This window comes from Uranotaenia lowii, chromosome 2 (assembly GCF_029784155.1).
Source record: "Uranotaenia lowii strain MFRU-FL chromosome 2, ASM2978415v1, whole genome shotgun sequence".
Taxonomy (NCBI): Eukaryota; Metazoa; Arthropoda; class Insecta; order Diptera; family Culicidae; genus Uranotaenia; species Uranotaenia lowii.
In genome coordinates, this window is record NC_073692.1 from 174,154,269 (window position 1) to 174,170,555 (window position 16,287).

At 34.9% G+C, this 16,287-nt stretch overlaps 1 protein-coding gene across 8 annotated transcripts in view; it reads right to left on the bottom strand.

The window, feature by feature from the left end:
- The window catches only part of LOC129744503 (thrombospondin type-1 domain-containing protein 4), a 308,628-nt gene that overhangs the window by 157,685 nt on the left and 134,656 nt on the right, over positions 1–16,287 (bottom strand). For 3 of the 8 annotated variants that reach the window (XM_055737058.1, XM_055737057.1, XM_055737059.1), the window contains exon 1: positions 15,026–15,269. The exons of 1 other annotated variant lie outside the window; for it this stretch is intronic. The gene's annotated coding sequence lies outside the window, so the exon portion shown is untranslated. Of the gene's footprint in view, positions 1–14,992; positions 15,270–16,287 lie in introns of those variants that run through there. 4 more of the 8 variants (XM_055737061.1, XM_055737060.1, XM_055737063.1 and 1 more) reach the window with 3 other exon arrangements.

Here is a 16,287-nt window from a genome sequence, read left to right on the forward strand (position 1 = left end):
GCCACACGAAAAGTGATTATCGTCACCCACCGTTATAATGCCCCTGGATCTTCGCACCTTCGCGGGAGATTTTATATTTAGTTTTTTCCACGCTACCTCTCACTGTGCCATTTGATGGACAGGTGAACGCAAGAGCTCATCCGCCCCGAACTCCAAGGAAAGGTCATAAAAAGATAAACACAAATGAATGAACAGAACAGCCAGCCATCCCTGGCTTAAGTGTGCTATACATATCTACACATATGTATGCTGGCGGGGCGGGGAAAAATTGGAGCATCTTACGTTTGACGCGAAGGCCTCAACAATAAAAAAAACAGATTTGAAGCTTTTTGCCTGTTGAATTTTGGAGTTATAACTCAATCGAGCAGCGGAGCGGAAGCTTGTTTGTTGTCATTGTTTGGCCCGATTCGTTGAAGGCGCTGCGCTGTCTCGGAAATGGCTTCAGCTAGTGAATCTTCTAGTAGACAGTCATAAGGCGGTAGGAAGACTGTATAAGTGGGTGGGCCAAATGGGTTGTTTCGAGATTTGAGGAAATTGGAGCGAGAGGATGCCATCGAGATAAAGATTTGTCGTCTCAAGGGGGCTTCTTCGTGGGTTTCAATGTGCAATGATCCATTCCGGTGCCTTCGGGTTCATTATTTATGGGTACACTAGGCGATAATTTATCTCCAGATTCAATGCTCGCTGTTTAGAAATATAACTCTTTGGAAAACTTTTTACTAAATTTATGGCGTCTGGTGTGATAACCTCAATGAGCTTGGTTTCAATGAAATATCTCACAGATCAGCAAAAAAAAAAAATGCAATAAAAAACATGTTCTTAGTGAAAAATAATTCGGTTTCAGCTTAAATTTGGAAGCTTAAAATAAGACTTTGGAAATTATACACTAGGTCGATTTGGCGTCATTTTTGAATTTATCAAACCCTGGGGTTTTAAAAACTTCGTGTTGGTTCAAAACTTATTCATGAATTTTATCAGAATTTTTAAGTAACGTTTACATTAGTAAATTTGGACTTTTATGTTTATGTTTTTGTTTATTGGAAAACTGAATGTTGTGTTCTGTAAAATCAATGTCATTTTTGTTTTTTTTCTGTGAAACCGAGCCTGCTAATGATTTTTGTGCCAATTTTTAAATTCTCAAAAGAAAATTTCCACTGAACAACTTTGTCGAAGACCATAAGTTTGAATCTTATCAGGCAAAAAATGAGCTGTTGATTAGGGGTATATCTTTTGGCATTGAAAAATAATCAATTCAACTAACATCACTTCTGGTGACTAGTGGTGAGTGTCAAAATGGCACTATTGGAAGTTTGGCGGCTTGAAACATTTTTTTTTAATGTTTTTTTTTAATTTTTTAAGATCATAACCACAAAAAAAATGTAAAAAAGTGGCGTGAAACCCGTAGTTTTCAATCAATGAACCGTAAAAATTGTTCAAGTCATATCATATAAATTTTGAAAATTGGATTGGAAAGCTGACGTAATTTGGCTTATTTTTTATCTCTAGATTTTCAAAATACGAGATACAGTTTTTTTAGCATTCCGTAGCTGATCTACAATTTTTATTCCGGAGCATGTCTTGTGAAAATCGATTGGGAAACAAAAGAGATATATGTATTGACTTTTGTCAGGAGTGTCAAATTGACGCCCCAGGGACTGTAACGGATAAAAATTTTTGGGACGTATGAGAGTTAAGTAATGTTTCCTAAAATTGTTAATTTTTCCCGAATTAGAATAGCCTTGCCGAATTTAAAAAGGCCAGAAAAAATACCAAATTTTTCTTATGCCACACTTCTTCCCGCGTCTTTTTCCGAAAATCTCGAATGAGAAAATAAATAAAGTGTGATGAATTTTGTTATAAAAATTCTGTATAATGTTCAAAACTCAAATAGTCGAAAGAGTGAAACTTGAACTACAAAAGATGTTCCCATCTTGTGATGTTTCAACTCCAAGTAACAATAGAAAGATTTTAAATTTGATCCGGCCTGTTTGACTTTACGCAGCTGATTTATTTTAAATGATCAATATTATACTTTAACTTTTGGTGCTTGACAAAATTTGACAAATGATTTGAATTCAGGATGTAAAATTCATCCAAAATCAACACTTGGATCATAGTCATAAAAAGTTCTGCTTCCTTGTTAAGCCCTTGTTTGAATTGATGAATACAGCGTTTTTAAACTTTAACGTAAAATTTGAGAAAATTGAATACTGTAGAAAACTTTTGCAGAAAAAACCTGTAGAAAAATTACGCTGAGAGATTTATTGAGAGTTTCAAGTTTTGTAGTTCTCTTAAAGGACTTTCATAAAGGATTGCAAAATGTTTACAATGACAATTCGCATGCAATTTTTTGTTGTGTTTGTCTTCGCGGAGAACAGAACACGACGGAGAGTTTTTTTTTCGAAAATGTTCCCGTAGAATTTGATGATTAATGTTTAGTTTTTAGTTCCTATCAAATCAAAGTCATGGCACCCTATTTCCAAAGTTTTTTTTCACTCAAATCACCCAGAAAAGGAAGGTACCAAATACAATCAAGGCATACTGATGCTCATTCATGTTTATGTAAGAACTTTTGGCGCCCATTTTCATAGCCACTGTATTCCTCACGTGGCACCAGTAAGATGGATACTGGGATGATTTTGTAATCTGTCTTATGTGGTAAAAAACGCAATAATCTGGTTAGGAGCAAGGAATATTTAAAGAAGGTAGTGTCAAGGCAGTTCTACTCTAGTATTGGTACAGGCTAAGACGTCACAATCACGAAAAATCTGTTAATTTACTTATCTTTTTCGTTGATAATTCGAAGAATCTGCTAGAAATTTTCCACTTTGAAAACATGTTACTGTAGAAGGATTCTTGCCCTTCAAGATCGGTAAAAAAGTTGCATTTTCGATTATTTTTTCTATAAAATAGACCATTGAAGTTAGAAAAAAAAGGTTTTTCCCACGGATATTTGCAAAACTTTAAAAATATTTTAAAGTCTTCCATGAAAATGTTCAAGTCAGTGCAGTTTAAGCTCCTCATTACAATAAAGTGATCAAAACACAACAATCTTTTATTGGCCTTTAAGTAAACTGATTTAACAATGATTTATTGATGTTAATCGTTCTACATAAAAATTGTATATGGTAAACCGGTTGAATTAAAATTATGACAATCAGTTGAACATTCAATATCTTCCAAGTAAACCTTTTGAAAGCTGATTTTTTTTGTTCATTTTTGCACGTTTTTGCGTTAAGGTGACATTGCATTCATTAATAAAATAAGAATAAAACATAATGCAATCTTCATTGGACCAAAAAACTTCATAACATAGTGTAATAGAGGCCTTAGAACATAATCAAAACGAAATTGGAATTCAATTTCGTTCTGAAACGTGTTTTTCTTTGAAATTCCCACCATTCTCATATAAATTTTCGATACAATCGTTTTTGTGACGGAAAAAAAAAAAAAAAGTTTTTGTGACGTCACAAAAATTCGAATATGGCTCTCGGCACTACCTTATTTAAATATTCCTTGGGTTATGAGCATATGTATTGCCGAATGTACGTCTCGGTGGTCGAGTGGTTAGCGTGGTAAGACGGTAATTGCTGGTCCACTGATGGCATGGGTTCGATTCCCACCTCGGTACTGGGTGTTAAATGTTAATCTTAAGTTGTCCACGTAATTTATTCAGTCTGTAAAGCCTAAATCGGCTAAGACGGTGTATGTCTTTTTTTTAGATGTGCATATTTTTTTGCTTCAGAATCGATGTAACTTTACCATTTTTTAAGCTGATCTACCCAAAGCTTGTTAAAATTGCACCCGAATATTTTTGAAGAAAAAAATCAGGATATAGGAATTCACTTTATTTGAAAATCAATCGAAAAACTGTAATTAAAAAAAAAACAATTATGATCGGATTCTGGAAGCTGAAAATACGACATTTTGAAATCAAATACACGGATATTGACAGAATTTTGAGAAAGTAACCTGGATTTTCACGACCGCGATTAGTTTACTGCCATATTAGAGAACGTGGTTACACCACGAGAACGTCTTATTTGTACCTAATTAATATATAACGCAACTTTAAATTTATATCAAAGATATTTTATAAAAATATTAAGAATGTTTTCAGTTAATTGTAGAATAAAATGGTATCCATTTTGTGAATCCAAAAAAATCATCTTAGAAAACAATCAATTGGAAAATTAGGAAACGTTTGAACAACTTCTCTCCTTCTTTTTATGCTTTGATGCTTAAAAACTAAACGGAATTTAGTATTAAGAAAAAGTTAACTTTTAGAACTAAAACCCAAAAATTTATCCAACACTCAGTATCAGAAATCAGAAACAAGTTTTGATTCAATAACATCTTCAAACACAAGAAGCTTGGAATGTGAAAACTGTAGTCTTATGAAAAATGTGAACCAAGATCCAAAACAAAAACAATTAAAACCAAAGATCAGTTCAAACAATTTTTTTAATATCTTCATATGTTTACATTGGTTTGAACTCAAACGTTAAAAATAATGATAAATGATTAAGATTAGCTAAGATTGCCAGATTTTGAACATTGATGAGAAATAGTAGGAAAATTCAAAATAAAATTCTACAATTTTGAAATTAATTGCCAATTCTACTATCATCAAACTAATTTAGGAGTTTAAATCATTTTTCATTGCAAAAATTTCTATTCTACAAATAAAAATTGATTTTTTACTGCAGGAATTCAAAACCTTAACGAGAAATTGGGGCTTGTTTATTGAAATTTTCAATGCATTCTTGTAAAAAATAGATTTCATTACCCTATGATTTTATATTGCTGTGAATCAGAATTCGATGCATATTTGAAAAGTTTTGATTTTTTTTAAACTTAAGCATGAACATTTTGATAAATTTTATCAAATTTTAATTGAAAACCTGATCATAAAATTGAAATTAGATAATCAAATGCATTTCATGGAACAGGTAACGAGATACAGAATGTATTATGAAATTTGATTTAAAAAAATTTTGAAGCGTAAAAAAACACTGTTAAAAGTGATGTGTCGTGTCTGTAAACTCGATATACGAAATTTTGAAGAAAACTTTTAAAGTGATTTTGGAAAAAAAGAGAAAGTAAATTGATTAAAGCTGCTTAAAATGCTATCACACTTCAAAAAACATTCTTTGCGCAGGGTTAATCAAAAATTGACAACACAGTGTCTAGGATCCTCTGTAAAACAATAAAATTATATATTCGCTTTCAGCTTTCAAAGGTGAAAGTTGATGAAAGCTCAAATGAACATATTCCTCGATTAATAAGCCACTGTTTCCATTCACCCTACTAGAGAGGTAAACAAAAATAGTTAAACATAAAAAAATCATCATTCGTAGTGTACAGCAGTTGTTGCTTGGAAACGATTGTTAGCTCCTTTTTAAGATTTACCAATGCTATTCAAAACATAATGCATTACTTGAATTGTCGGAAAATACTCAAAGCTTTTAGAAGGTTGACAAATCTAAATAAAAGTCTATATAACTAGCCCTACACTTTAAGCAAACTTCCCTAAGAAAATGCTACAGATCATCCGAAGACACTTTCGTAATCTTAACCAGGTATGTTTATTTTTTTTAATCTTTTTCCAATTTTCTAGAGTAAACTTTGAAACGGCATATCTTTTACCAATTTAACCTTAGGCTAGATCTGCCAAGCCGCTGCACGTTCCCTCCCCGAAAAACCAGTCAGCGAAGTTATGAAAATACAATCGTAAAAGCCCCAATGGGCCGCTTCATGGCTACTTACCCATTCAAGGTAGCTTAGCTAGTACCTACTCCGATATGAGCTATCGTTTCGACATACTCAGAGCATAGAATTTTATTGGACTTCCACCATCTCAAGTGCACCCGGGAAAAAGTAAGTTTTGTTTGCACTTTGCACCGCTGCTGTTCCAACTATATGCCATCTCCAGATATTGAATGTATAACTAGAGATGGCTGTCAGCCACTCGGTGAGGGTACCTTTCTCCTGTCCTGTATTCTATATTTGCTTCTGTTCTGAAAAGTCTTTTTTTACTTTTCAAGTGAAACCATTCTCAGATACAGGTATGAATCGCACCCGTACCGGGTTGTTAAATAATGGGGGGCTTCATGCATCCTACACTCAGCAGGTGTAGGATCAGGTGAACTTTATGATTTGTAAATGTAACCTCCAGCTTTGCTTGCAGTGGCGCCAGAACGGTTTTGAAAATCATGAATTTTGGGTGCTTATCTAGAATAATAACTGTCATCAACATGAATTACTTAACTTAGAAAAAAAATCATATCTATAATCCATTTTATTCTATACTAGCTGATCCCGTACGAACTTCGTTTCGCTTTAAAACATTGGTACGTCAAAATGAGTTTAGAAAATGAATTCGAAACATTCTTTCCACAATTTTGGGGAAAAAATTCAACAGTGTTTAAATTTGCTACTATTACTATTACTTGAAATTCAAATTAAACGGTTATTTATTAAAATTTATGTGAGAGTGTTTTCTTCTCGATCGGTTGCAAAATCTAGACATTATGGTAGAAACATGTACTAATTCTTTATATGCACGACTCTTTTGCTTGACTTTCACACTTAAATTGGTATCAATTAACTGCCTCCAACAAAATTATTGAACAAAAGACTGAACTATCAATGAAACCCTCTTTTTCTGTCCCATGGCCCGAAATTCGATAATTGAAACCAACTTTACGTTCCTCAAAACTCCCTTGTGCCATTTTTTCTTTTCAAATTATGTGTAAAATAACGTCAGGAACTTGAAAACAGTGAACAGTGAACGCCTTTTTCGCCGACCCTTGACACGGAACATGCTACCTGGAGTCAATTGCTCATAGTTTATAACCCTCATCTGAACATTTTTATCTCAATCCGATGCATGATCACGACAATATCGCGAAAATAGTGAGCAACTGACATGGACGACCTTTTTTTGACCACGATTTAAAACTTGACACCTGAAATCAATTATCTTTTCTGTTAAACTTCCATGTGTCAATTTTCATTACAATTCTATGCTCAATCAAGAGAATATCGTAAAAACAGTGAACAGATAATAACCCCTTTTGCCGACCCCTGAGTCAAGATTTGAAACCTGAAAGCAAAAGAGCGTCCCTCAAAACTCCTATGCGGAAATTTTCATCTCAATCCAATGTAGAATAACGTCAAAATCGCAAAAATATTAATCAGTGAATATGGACGACCCCTTTGGCCGACCCCTGACCCTGAATTAAATAACTGTAATCGATTGTTCGTCACTCAAAATACTCATGTGCAAATTTTCATCACAATCCGGTGTATAATAACGCCAATATCGCAAAAATATTAATCAGTGAATATGGTCGACCCCTTTGGACCCTAAATTTGATAACTGTAATCGATTGTTCGTCTCTCAAAACACTCATGTGCAAATTTTCATCACAATCCAATGTAAAATAAAGCCAATATCGCAAAAACATTAATCAGTTGATATGGACGACCCCTTTTGCCGACCCCTGACTCTAAATTTCATAACTGTAATCGATTGCTCGTCTCTCAAAACACTCATGTGCAAATTTTCATCACAATCTGGTGTATAATTACGCCAATATCGCAAAAACATTCATCAGTTGATATGGACGACCTCTTTGGCCGACCCCTGACCCTAAATTTGATAACTGCAATCGATTTCTCGTCTTTCAAAATACTCAAGTGCAAATTTTCAACACAATCCGACAAAAAATAACGACAATATCGCGAAAACCAAATTTGTGTTGTATGGACGACCCCCTTCAGAAGGAGTCATCCAAAAATCTGAAAACATTTTTCATCCTTCCTGGACCTAATGAGTATCCATGCCAAATTTCAGACCTCCAGCTCTTGAGACGGCTGAGTCTATAGAGGACAAACAAACAAACAAACAAACAAACATACAGAAATTGCTTTTTATATATATAGATATAGATTTATAATCCATTTTTGCGAATCATAGATATAAACAACTTATTTATTCAATTCGTAACATTTGAGAGTTCTAGATAACTTTTGAATTTATTCTTCTTATCAATTTAGTTGTATAACGGTGAAAAGAAAGTTGATCTATAGCGAACAAATTTTTTATACACGAAAAACTTACTTCATTTAGAAATGAAACAGTTGCGAATACTGGTACCTAAAAAACAATTTATTTGATCAAAATAATTACGAAGGAAATAAAGGTAATCCTATAATAATTCATGAAAAAAATTGGAAAAATAAATTTATCGATTTTTATTTAAAAAAATTCTATTTTATGCTTGGTATCTCTCTTCGGCCGGTGCATACTTTTTTCATTCATGATATTGATCACTTTTCTCTTTTATACCTTTTCGAAAGAAACTAAGGGTAATTTATTGGATTAAGCTTTTTCGAAATAAATTATCAAAATTTGATTAGTTTTGTTACATTAAAAACGTTTCTACTGGAATGTCTACTGACAAAATCTGACAAAAACAAAGTAAAACCATCATGAGATTGAACTTCAAGTATAATCGGTTAGCTTAGATCGTAGTTTGTGAAATATACGTACAAGAATACTTCTTTTAAGCTTTTAAAAACAACGAAAACCAAAGTTTTTATTTCAAAATTTGTTGTTTTTTTTTCACAAAAGTAGAGTCTTGGTAAATCATTACACTTTTTTAACGGAACAACAAGCGAATACATAGTTAAATCTGCGAGGGACCTTTCCCCGAGTAGAAATGTTATAGGATTCAACCGCTGAATTTTTTTCGAAATACGGTTTTTCACGGGTAGATGTAGGGTTTGTTTCTTATCATGTTTCTTATCAACAGTGAGCGATTTTCAGCGTTCGACTTTTAAAATGCATTTTTAAACGTTTTGATTTACTCTATAATGTGTTGTGAGCCTACTTGGTGGAATAATTATACTAAGTCGAAGCAATCCAAAGATTCCTTTTTATTCAACCACGGTTTCTTTCGATTGCTTTGATTCAGTTTTGATTTACTTCTTCAAGTTTCAGCCAGATAGGCAGTAGCTTTTTTAATGTGTGAACAAAAAAAAAAAAAGATATCGCCTTTTTTCCCAAAATCAACCTCATATTCAAACCGCTCCAACTTTTGATCCCGTTGATCGATTATGGTAAAATTTGGCCACTAACTATAATATTTTTTTTTCATAATCTCACCAAATTTTGAGATGAAAACATAAAATTTGACAAAGTTGCACCTTACTTTCTGAGACAATCTTAAATTTTCCCCTTCTTTTTACTAAAACGCTTAGTTGTATGTTGTAGTTAAATGTTGGAAACTCATTCAATGATAAGTTTACAAGTTTATCTAGCTAATGTGAAAGTTTCCTGAAAAAAATATCAACTGTAAAGAAATGGTATGTTGTCAAAGTTGGAAGTTTGTGCGCTGTTCTGCGCGATTTCGTTCATTTTTGAGCGCATCTAAGTTACATATTTTAGCTGTTTTCTGTTTGGTGACAAAATCTTTCCTATTACATTTTTTCTAGAAAAATGCATTTATAAAGAATAGTAGAAAAAAGTGATACTAAGAGTAACTCATCATTAGAATTTAGGATCTTTTTTTATTATTTTCAATTCATTCAAAATCATAACTATCGAAAATAAGTCCTAAAAGTTTTCAGTTTTTTTAAAGCTTTAAAAAATAAATGAAGGATCTTGGAGGCTTCATTTGAAAAAAAAACTTGTTTGGGGTTCAAATCAAATTTATTTCCAACTCTTGTAAACTCTATATATTTAGATTTAAGTTTAAATCTTTGTTATCTAAAATTTTGTAAATGTTAAAAAAACCAATAAAATATATTTCCAGCTGAATTTTCCTGAAACTGGAGATTAGGTACAAGTTATTTTACCAGCAATTAATTATCATTTGTAATTTGTTTCATTATTAAAATCGTGTGGAAAAAATTAAAAATTTAGATTTTTCAAATAACGCAATTTTGAAAATAAGTGCAGCTCTTGTTTTATAATAATAGTTTTCACCTGTTTTGTGTTTTGTTTTCTTCAATAATTTATTGTTTATTCAACTAGCGAATCTGAATGAAAATTTCGAATAATGAAACTCTAATACTTCTGGATTCTGGATCACCATTATGGAACTTTTTTAAGTTCAATTCTGCATAAGAATCAAGAGTAAATGTTTCAAATTCAAATCTTGAAAATCTGATTTTAAATATTTTAATGCAACATGGAAAATGAATCAAATTTCAGTTTTCAATGCAAAACCCAGGTACGAATCAGGATCTCTTCCCAAATAAAAAAAAACAAAAATAATAGACTGGATACGGATTCCACAATCCGGTCACAGGCGACAAGTTTAGATTAAAAAAAATCGATCCAGAACATTGGAATTGATTCTAACCTCAGCTCACCAGATATTTTTCCGCATTTATCCGGGCTATTTAATCTTAATAGCTTGCAAAATCTGGGAATTCGATTTCAAAGTTTACATTGCAATACAAAATTTGGGTAATATTTCGGAAAACTTAGAAATTCTTTAATTAAATTCTAGAAGAAAAAACACTCGAAGTTTTTTTATCGAAACTGTCAGTATATTTGGATTGAATTTGTTGTACAATAATTGAACAATAACTGAACGAGCCAAATCCGGGCAATCAGGCAACCTTAGTGAGTCTAATCTTATTGAAAAAACGATATTCAAGACTAAGGATTGTACCCAACATCCATGCACCAGCTTATTTTGTGAATAACTATTGATAGCGTTTTTTAGTACATTCCTTAAATATCCGTCAACAAGTGAGAAATTTTTTGAAAATTTGCTGCAGAATTGTGGACCTGGGATTTGATTTTGAGGTTCTGACCATAGTTCTGAGTTGAAATTGTTACTCTTGATTGGCTATAGTCCTTAATCGAAATTTGACTCAGAATTTCAAATTAAAATTTAAGAGAAAAACATTTTGCTTGACATTTTTGGACCCTCATGGGGGAGGGGGAGAGGCTTAACCCCCGAAAATCCCCTCCCATTCCGACGGACAAGTCATTGAATATAATTGTACGTTTTAGAAAATGGATACCAAAATATTATAAGCCTAGTTCTCAGTTTTATTAATTTGAAATAGACTCAAATATGAATGCTCAAATTTTTACAAGTGTACTTTTTAAAGCATGGAGTACGATTTGTACTGAAACTTTTGTTTTGGTCTTAGCCAGATACAATTGTCTATGAAGTTTGAGCGCAAATACTTAAAATATGTCTTACTTCACATCAAGTTAAAGTACATATACATTGCCACATGTTTGTTGACAAATATGTTCACCCACAACTTAGTTAGACAACTACTCCAATAATGAACTTCATTGGAGGTGGAACTATCGGTATAAAATTCTATGCCGGACCGACATTAACAAGCTTAATAACTGGCATTGTGCCCCCAGCGCAACTGCATTGCATAAGTCTGAAAGGAACCGGCGTAGCATTAGAGAAAAAAAACCCAAAACATTCTTTGTTTCCAACCGACGGCAAACAACCACCAGCCAAGATGAGCTGTGCGTGTGTATGTAAATCGACCGGCAATAGAAAACAATTTCTACTTTCCCATTTCCACCCCATTCACATACCTTTCCTATCAAAGAAAAAGCAGGATGAAAAAAAGATCGGCCAATGCAGTGCCTTTGTTTCTAATAATCGGCGGTAGCAGAAACGCTATGACATTAAACTTTCGTCAGCTAACCGACTCAGATGGTTCACTAGGTTAGATATCGAACTGGCAAACCAAGATGAGATTTTGCAGTGAGTTCGATTCTTACTATTTTTTAAAAGAATTATTCAATAGTTAAAAATTTCCATAAAATGTTATTCTCGTTTCTCTTGAATGTAGTGGCCATGCATCATTTTGCTTATGAGCTCGAGTCTTTATGCCAGTAGTGCTTTTCCAATCTCATCACTTTTGACACAGTTCACTTTTGAGCATATTTTCGGCACAGAGATGCGTTAAATAGCCATTAGATTTCTCCAACCTTTTCTAAGGGTGTACAAATTAGCTATTTCTCATGAGGTTAACAGATTAGTATATGTCATAAAATGGCTGAGCTATGGTCAAACTAAATTTTCATGTTCATGAAGGAGTAATCCCAAAATTTTTGCAGGATGTGTGCATTGAACTGCATAAAGGGTGTTCGGATCAAAAGGTGATCAACTTAAACTATTCGTATTTTTTATAATCATTCATATATAAAAAACATGAACACCCCTCATTTGTGCGTATTTATGTAGAATGATGTTTCTATTTGGCTTTAGACATTAGGTCTCTTCTTTTCTAAATGGCGTACAAGCAAGAGGAACAACGAATCAGAACTTTGTACATGCTTCGTAAAAATGCAAACTACACGCAAGCAGAAATAGCAAAATCGTTGAATGTGGTGAAATCAACCGTCACCAAAGTAATGAAAGTGTTCGGGAAACGTAGTTCGACAACAAGGAAGCCGAGATCTGCGAAACTCCAAACTCTCCGTTCGAGATGTCGCCAATTAGATGGGAATATCGTCTACAACTGTGAATGAAGCTTAAAAACGATCCAGACTATCGACTTTTGAGAAGGTAGTGATTGCTAATCGCAATGAAAAGAAAAACCTTACGGCAAAAACAAGATCTCGGAAGCTGTATACGATATTGTTGACAAAGTTTGATTGCGTGGTAATGGACGACAAAACCCACGCCAAGGCAAACTTCAGACAGCTTCCGGGGCGAGAGTTTTAAACAGCAACCGGATGGGGAAAGGTGGTAGGCATTTTCAAGCATATTAAACTATTAAAGTTTGCAAGAAAAATCTCGTTTTGAAAGCTACATATCTGTACCGGAGGCTTGTAAAGCGACATTTTCGTTGCAGCCGGTAACGTCAATTAAGACATTTACGTTAAAGAGTGTCTTCAAAAGCGTTTGCTGCCTTTCCTGAAGAAACATGACTTGTCTGTGCTGTTTTGGCCGGATTTGGCATCCTGCCATTATAAAAAAGGACATGAAGTGGTATGCCGCTAACAACATTCAGGTTGTGCCCAAGGATAAGAACCCTCCCAACACACCAGAACTTCTGACTTTCTAGAGTATTGATTTACTTATAAGTTTGACATGAGTTATTCTTATGTATGTACCAATTAGGGGAAGAAAATGAAAAGAAGTACCTGATGTTTGGTCCTCAACGCTTAGGCATTAAATTTTTCTATAATTTAACTGAAAATGATCTCGAATCTGGTAGAATTCAAAATAAAATTATTAATATGCTGAATATTAATTTGAGCAAATTTTTACCAATTAAGAGGAGTATTTCAAAGAATATATGGGGATTGATAATAAAGCGGAAAAATTGCTTAAGACATATATACAATGTATCGAATCTGAAAAATAACAATTTCGGCTCTAATTTCAACACTCGGAGAGCGATTGATTCCCAAGTTTAATTTAAATGCTCGCTCAATAACTCTGCACAAATACTTTGAAGATCACAAGTTGGAAATAGAAACAAAACAAAATTTAAAAATCATGTTTCTTGTTGTTTTCTCCCGATTTAAAAGTGTTTTTTTTTTCTTAAAGAAGATTTCGAAAAAAATAATCGTAACAAGACCAAAACACTGGGTTTTGAACACAGCTATCGAATCGCAATAAAACATCTTAACTTCAAACAGTTCATTCATTGTGCAACCTTTAAATTTAAAGCTCACTCAGAACGTCTCGTTCCCCCTTAATGCTCCAATTTATGAATGCACAAATCCTTAATCAACTGAACCAGACTGAATAGAAACGACGATGTTCCAATTAAATCGCATAAAACTGACCTACACTCACCCTCCCGAGGGAAACTCCTGAAACATCCACTTTGGAACCGGGCAGCAGCTGATAGGACGAACTCATTCGTTCAAATTAGGAAAAGAAGCATTCGTCGTATGTGAAAGTTTGCCAGCTGCCTCCCTCTACTGTCTAATCCCGCAGGAGTTCGTTTCACACATGATTCCGTTTAATCTCTAGCACTTCGCCCACTCCCATTACTTATTGCGGAAATCGAAGAATCGTTTCCAATTTCCTTTGGACGAATGTGTCCTGATGACAGCCGTTGCGTTTCATAGCGTTGTTTTACTTAAATAGTTCTAGAGAATTATGGAAAGCGTGTCAGCAGGAAGTTTTCAAAAAAAAAAAACTTAAATCTAGAGAAGAGATGTATAACCATCAAAATTGAAACTAGCCGACAGCATTTTATCAAGAACGGCTTGTTGTTGCAAGTAAATTAAATTAATTCCCTTAAGCTTAATTCAGCGTTTTTCCCCAGTTTCTTCATCTACTTACGAGTTTGTTTAATGAACCTTTCTTCCTGGAACGGTGTACAACGATTGCAACAAAGTGCTTTAAAGAACAGAGCGAAATTTTGTTGATTCCGGGCAAAACTTTTCGTTCACACCAATGAAACCATCATGTAAGCGTATCACATAAATTAAATCACTTCGAGAGGAAGCAAACACCACGTTTCTCAATCAAAAGCGTAAACTTTCGTCGCTGGCTTAGCCTCGCCGGAAAACGGCCAGCGTAAATCCTACCGTACAACAAGCACTTTCCCCCGAATGTTACTCCCGGAAAGTTTTCCCGGAAGTTTCCGTTCACTTCCTTTCGAGTGCGATCAGCGGCTTCAGCACGTTCGCACCGAAGATAATCTGCGAGTCTCTGCCGTTTTCCGCAATCGTCAACCATTTGCGGTGCCGGCACTTTTAGAAGCATCCGAAAAGCACGTTCCCCTGCTGATTCGAAGGAATTTGGTGGGGAAGGTCCAGGAAATTCCTCCTGTAAACATAGCAGCAGCAGTAGCAGCAGAAACAGACAAAAACACAATCCCCCCGCATACAGACACAGGAATTCACTTTGGCTCGCTTGTTTTGGTTTTTCACATTCGTCGGTGAGATTTCTTGCTTTTAAAAGTAAGCTCTCGTTTCTTTTTTACTGTGATTAGTCCCAAAATTCCACCCTAGGTCACCCACAACGAGAATATCCATGTGCAGCTCGTAGTGTACCTTCTTGAGAAACTAAAAAAAAACCGAAAACTGTCTCGCGTCGAAACACTTTCGAAACGTCCAAACTTTTTGGTGTTAAGTCTACACCAAGGGCAAATCGGAACCCGAACCTACGAAGACTTTTCACCTACGCAAACAGCCCCGCGGCGGCACAATTGAACCGTATCCGGCAAAATCTCGATAAAGACTGATGGCGCTTCGCACACGAATCCGGACCTGCTTTTCGAAAGCTGGCTTGCGAACAAATGTGTAAAGATTTCCGTGATTTCCTGTCCTAGCTTGTCCTAACTAGAGTCTTCCCATCCAACGAAGAGTTGAGTGTTTCCAGACTAGAACTCTCCGAAAAATCGCGGAGCGCCAACTCTGTGTACGCAAAACGAATACCTTCCGCAATCGTGAGCGTGAGTCCACCAGATTTGTTTTTCTCTCGATCAACAGCACGTGGCGAGAGGAGTTCTAGCGCTGGTTGTTTCGTTTCGAAATTTCAATGACTCCCTCGGGATGTATCCATTTTCACCTGCTGGGAAATGGACCAAAGACCATTCTTCTAGAGTTGGTGAGAACCCCAAAGAAAACAACAAATCCGGTGAATTACCACTCACCCACACACGAGAGAGAGAGAGAGAGAGAGAGACACCGTTGAATCGACTCAGGTGTTCTACTGAATTGGGGGGGTAGGAGATTTGGGGCCGGCAGTTTTCTCGTTCTACCGGATCATCATCTTTATCAGACGGCTGCTGACATGACCGTGGGGATCGACCAATCCAACCGTTTGTTCGTTGAGGGAAGGTTGACGAGCTGAAACATAAATGAATTGGCAGCTGTTTGTCGAAACTGCTGTTGCTTTACGATTTCGGGAATGTTTCCTACTAGGTCGTAGATGGGGACGCATGGTGTGGGAACCATATGCGAAAGTTATAGTTTAGATTTAACGACAAGGGTGAGAATTTAAATTTGGAGTGTTACAACGAGGGTTTACTTACTCTGAATGATAACTTCCGATTTGACATACCTGAAATGTAAAAAAGGTTGCTTTAGTACCTATTTACAGATTTAAAATATTTCAAACAGATTGCTTCAAATATACTGCAGCTATTTAATGTAAGGTTGCTAGAATTTTTCATCACGTATCCAGGCCGGGCGAATCCAGACTATTACATCTGGCAAAATCCGGGCATTTTATTTCAAAATTTTCGACCAGAAATCCGGGCAATATCTGAGCGAAATAGTTCAAAACCCAAGAATAGCTCAACACAATTCAA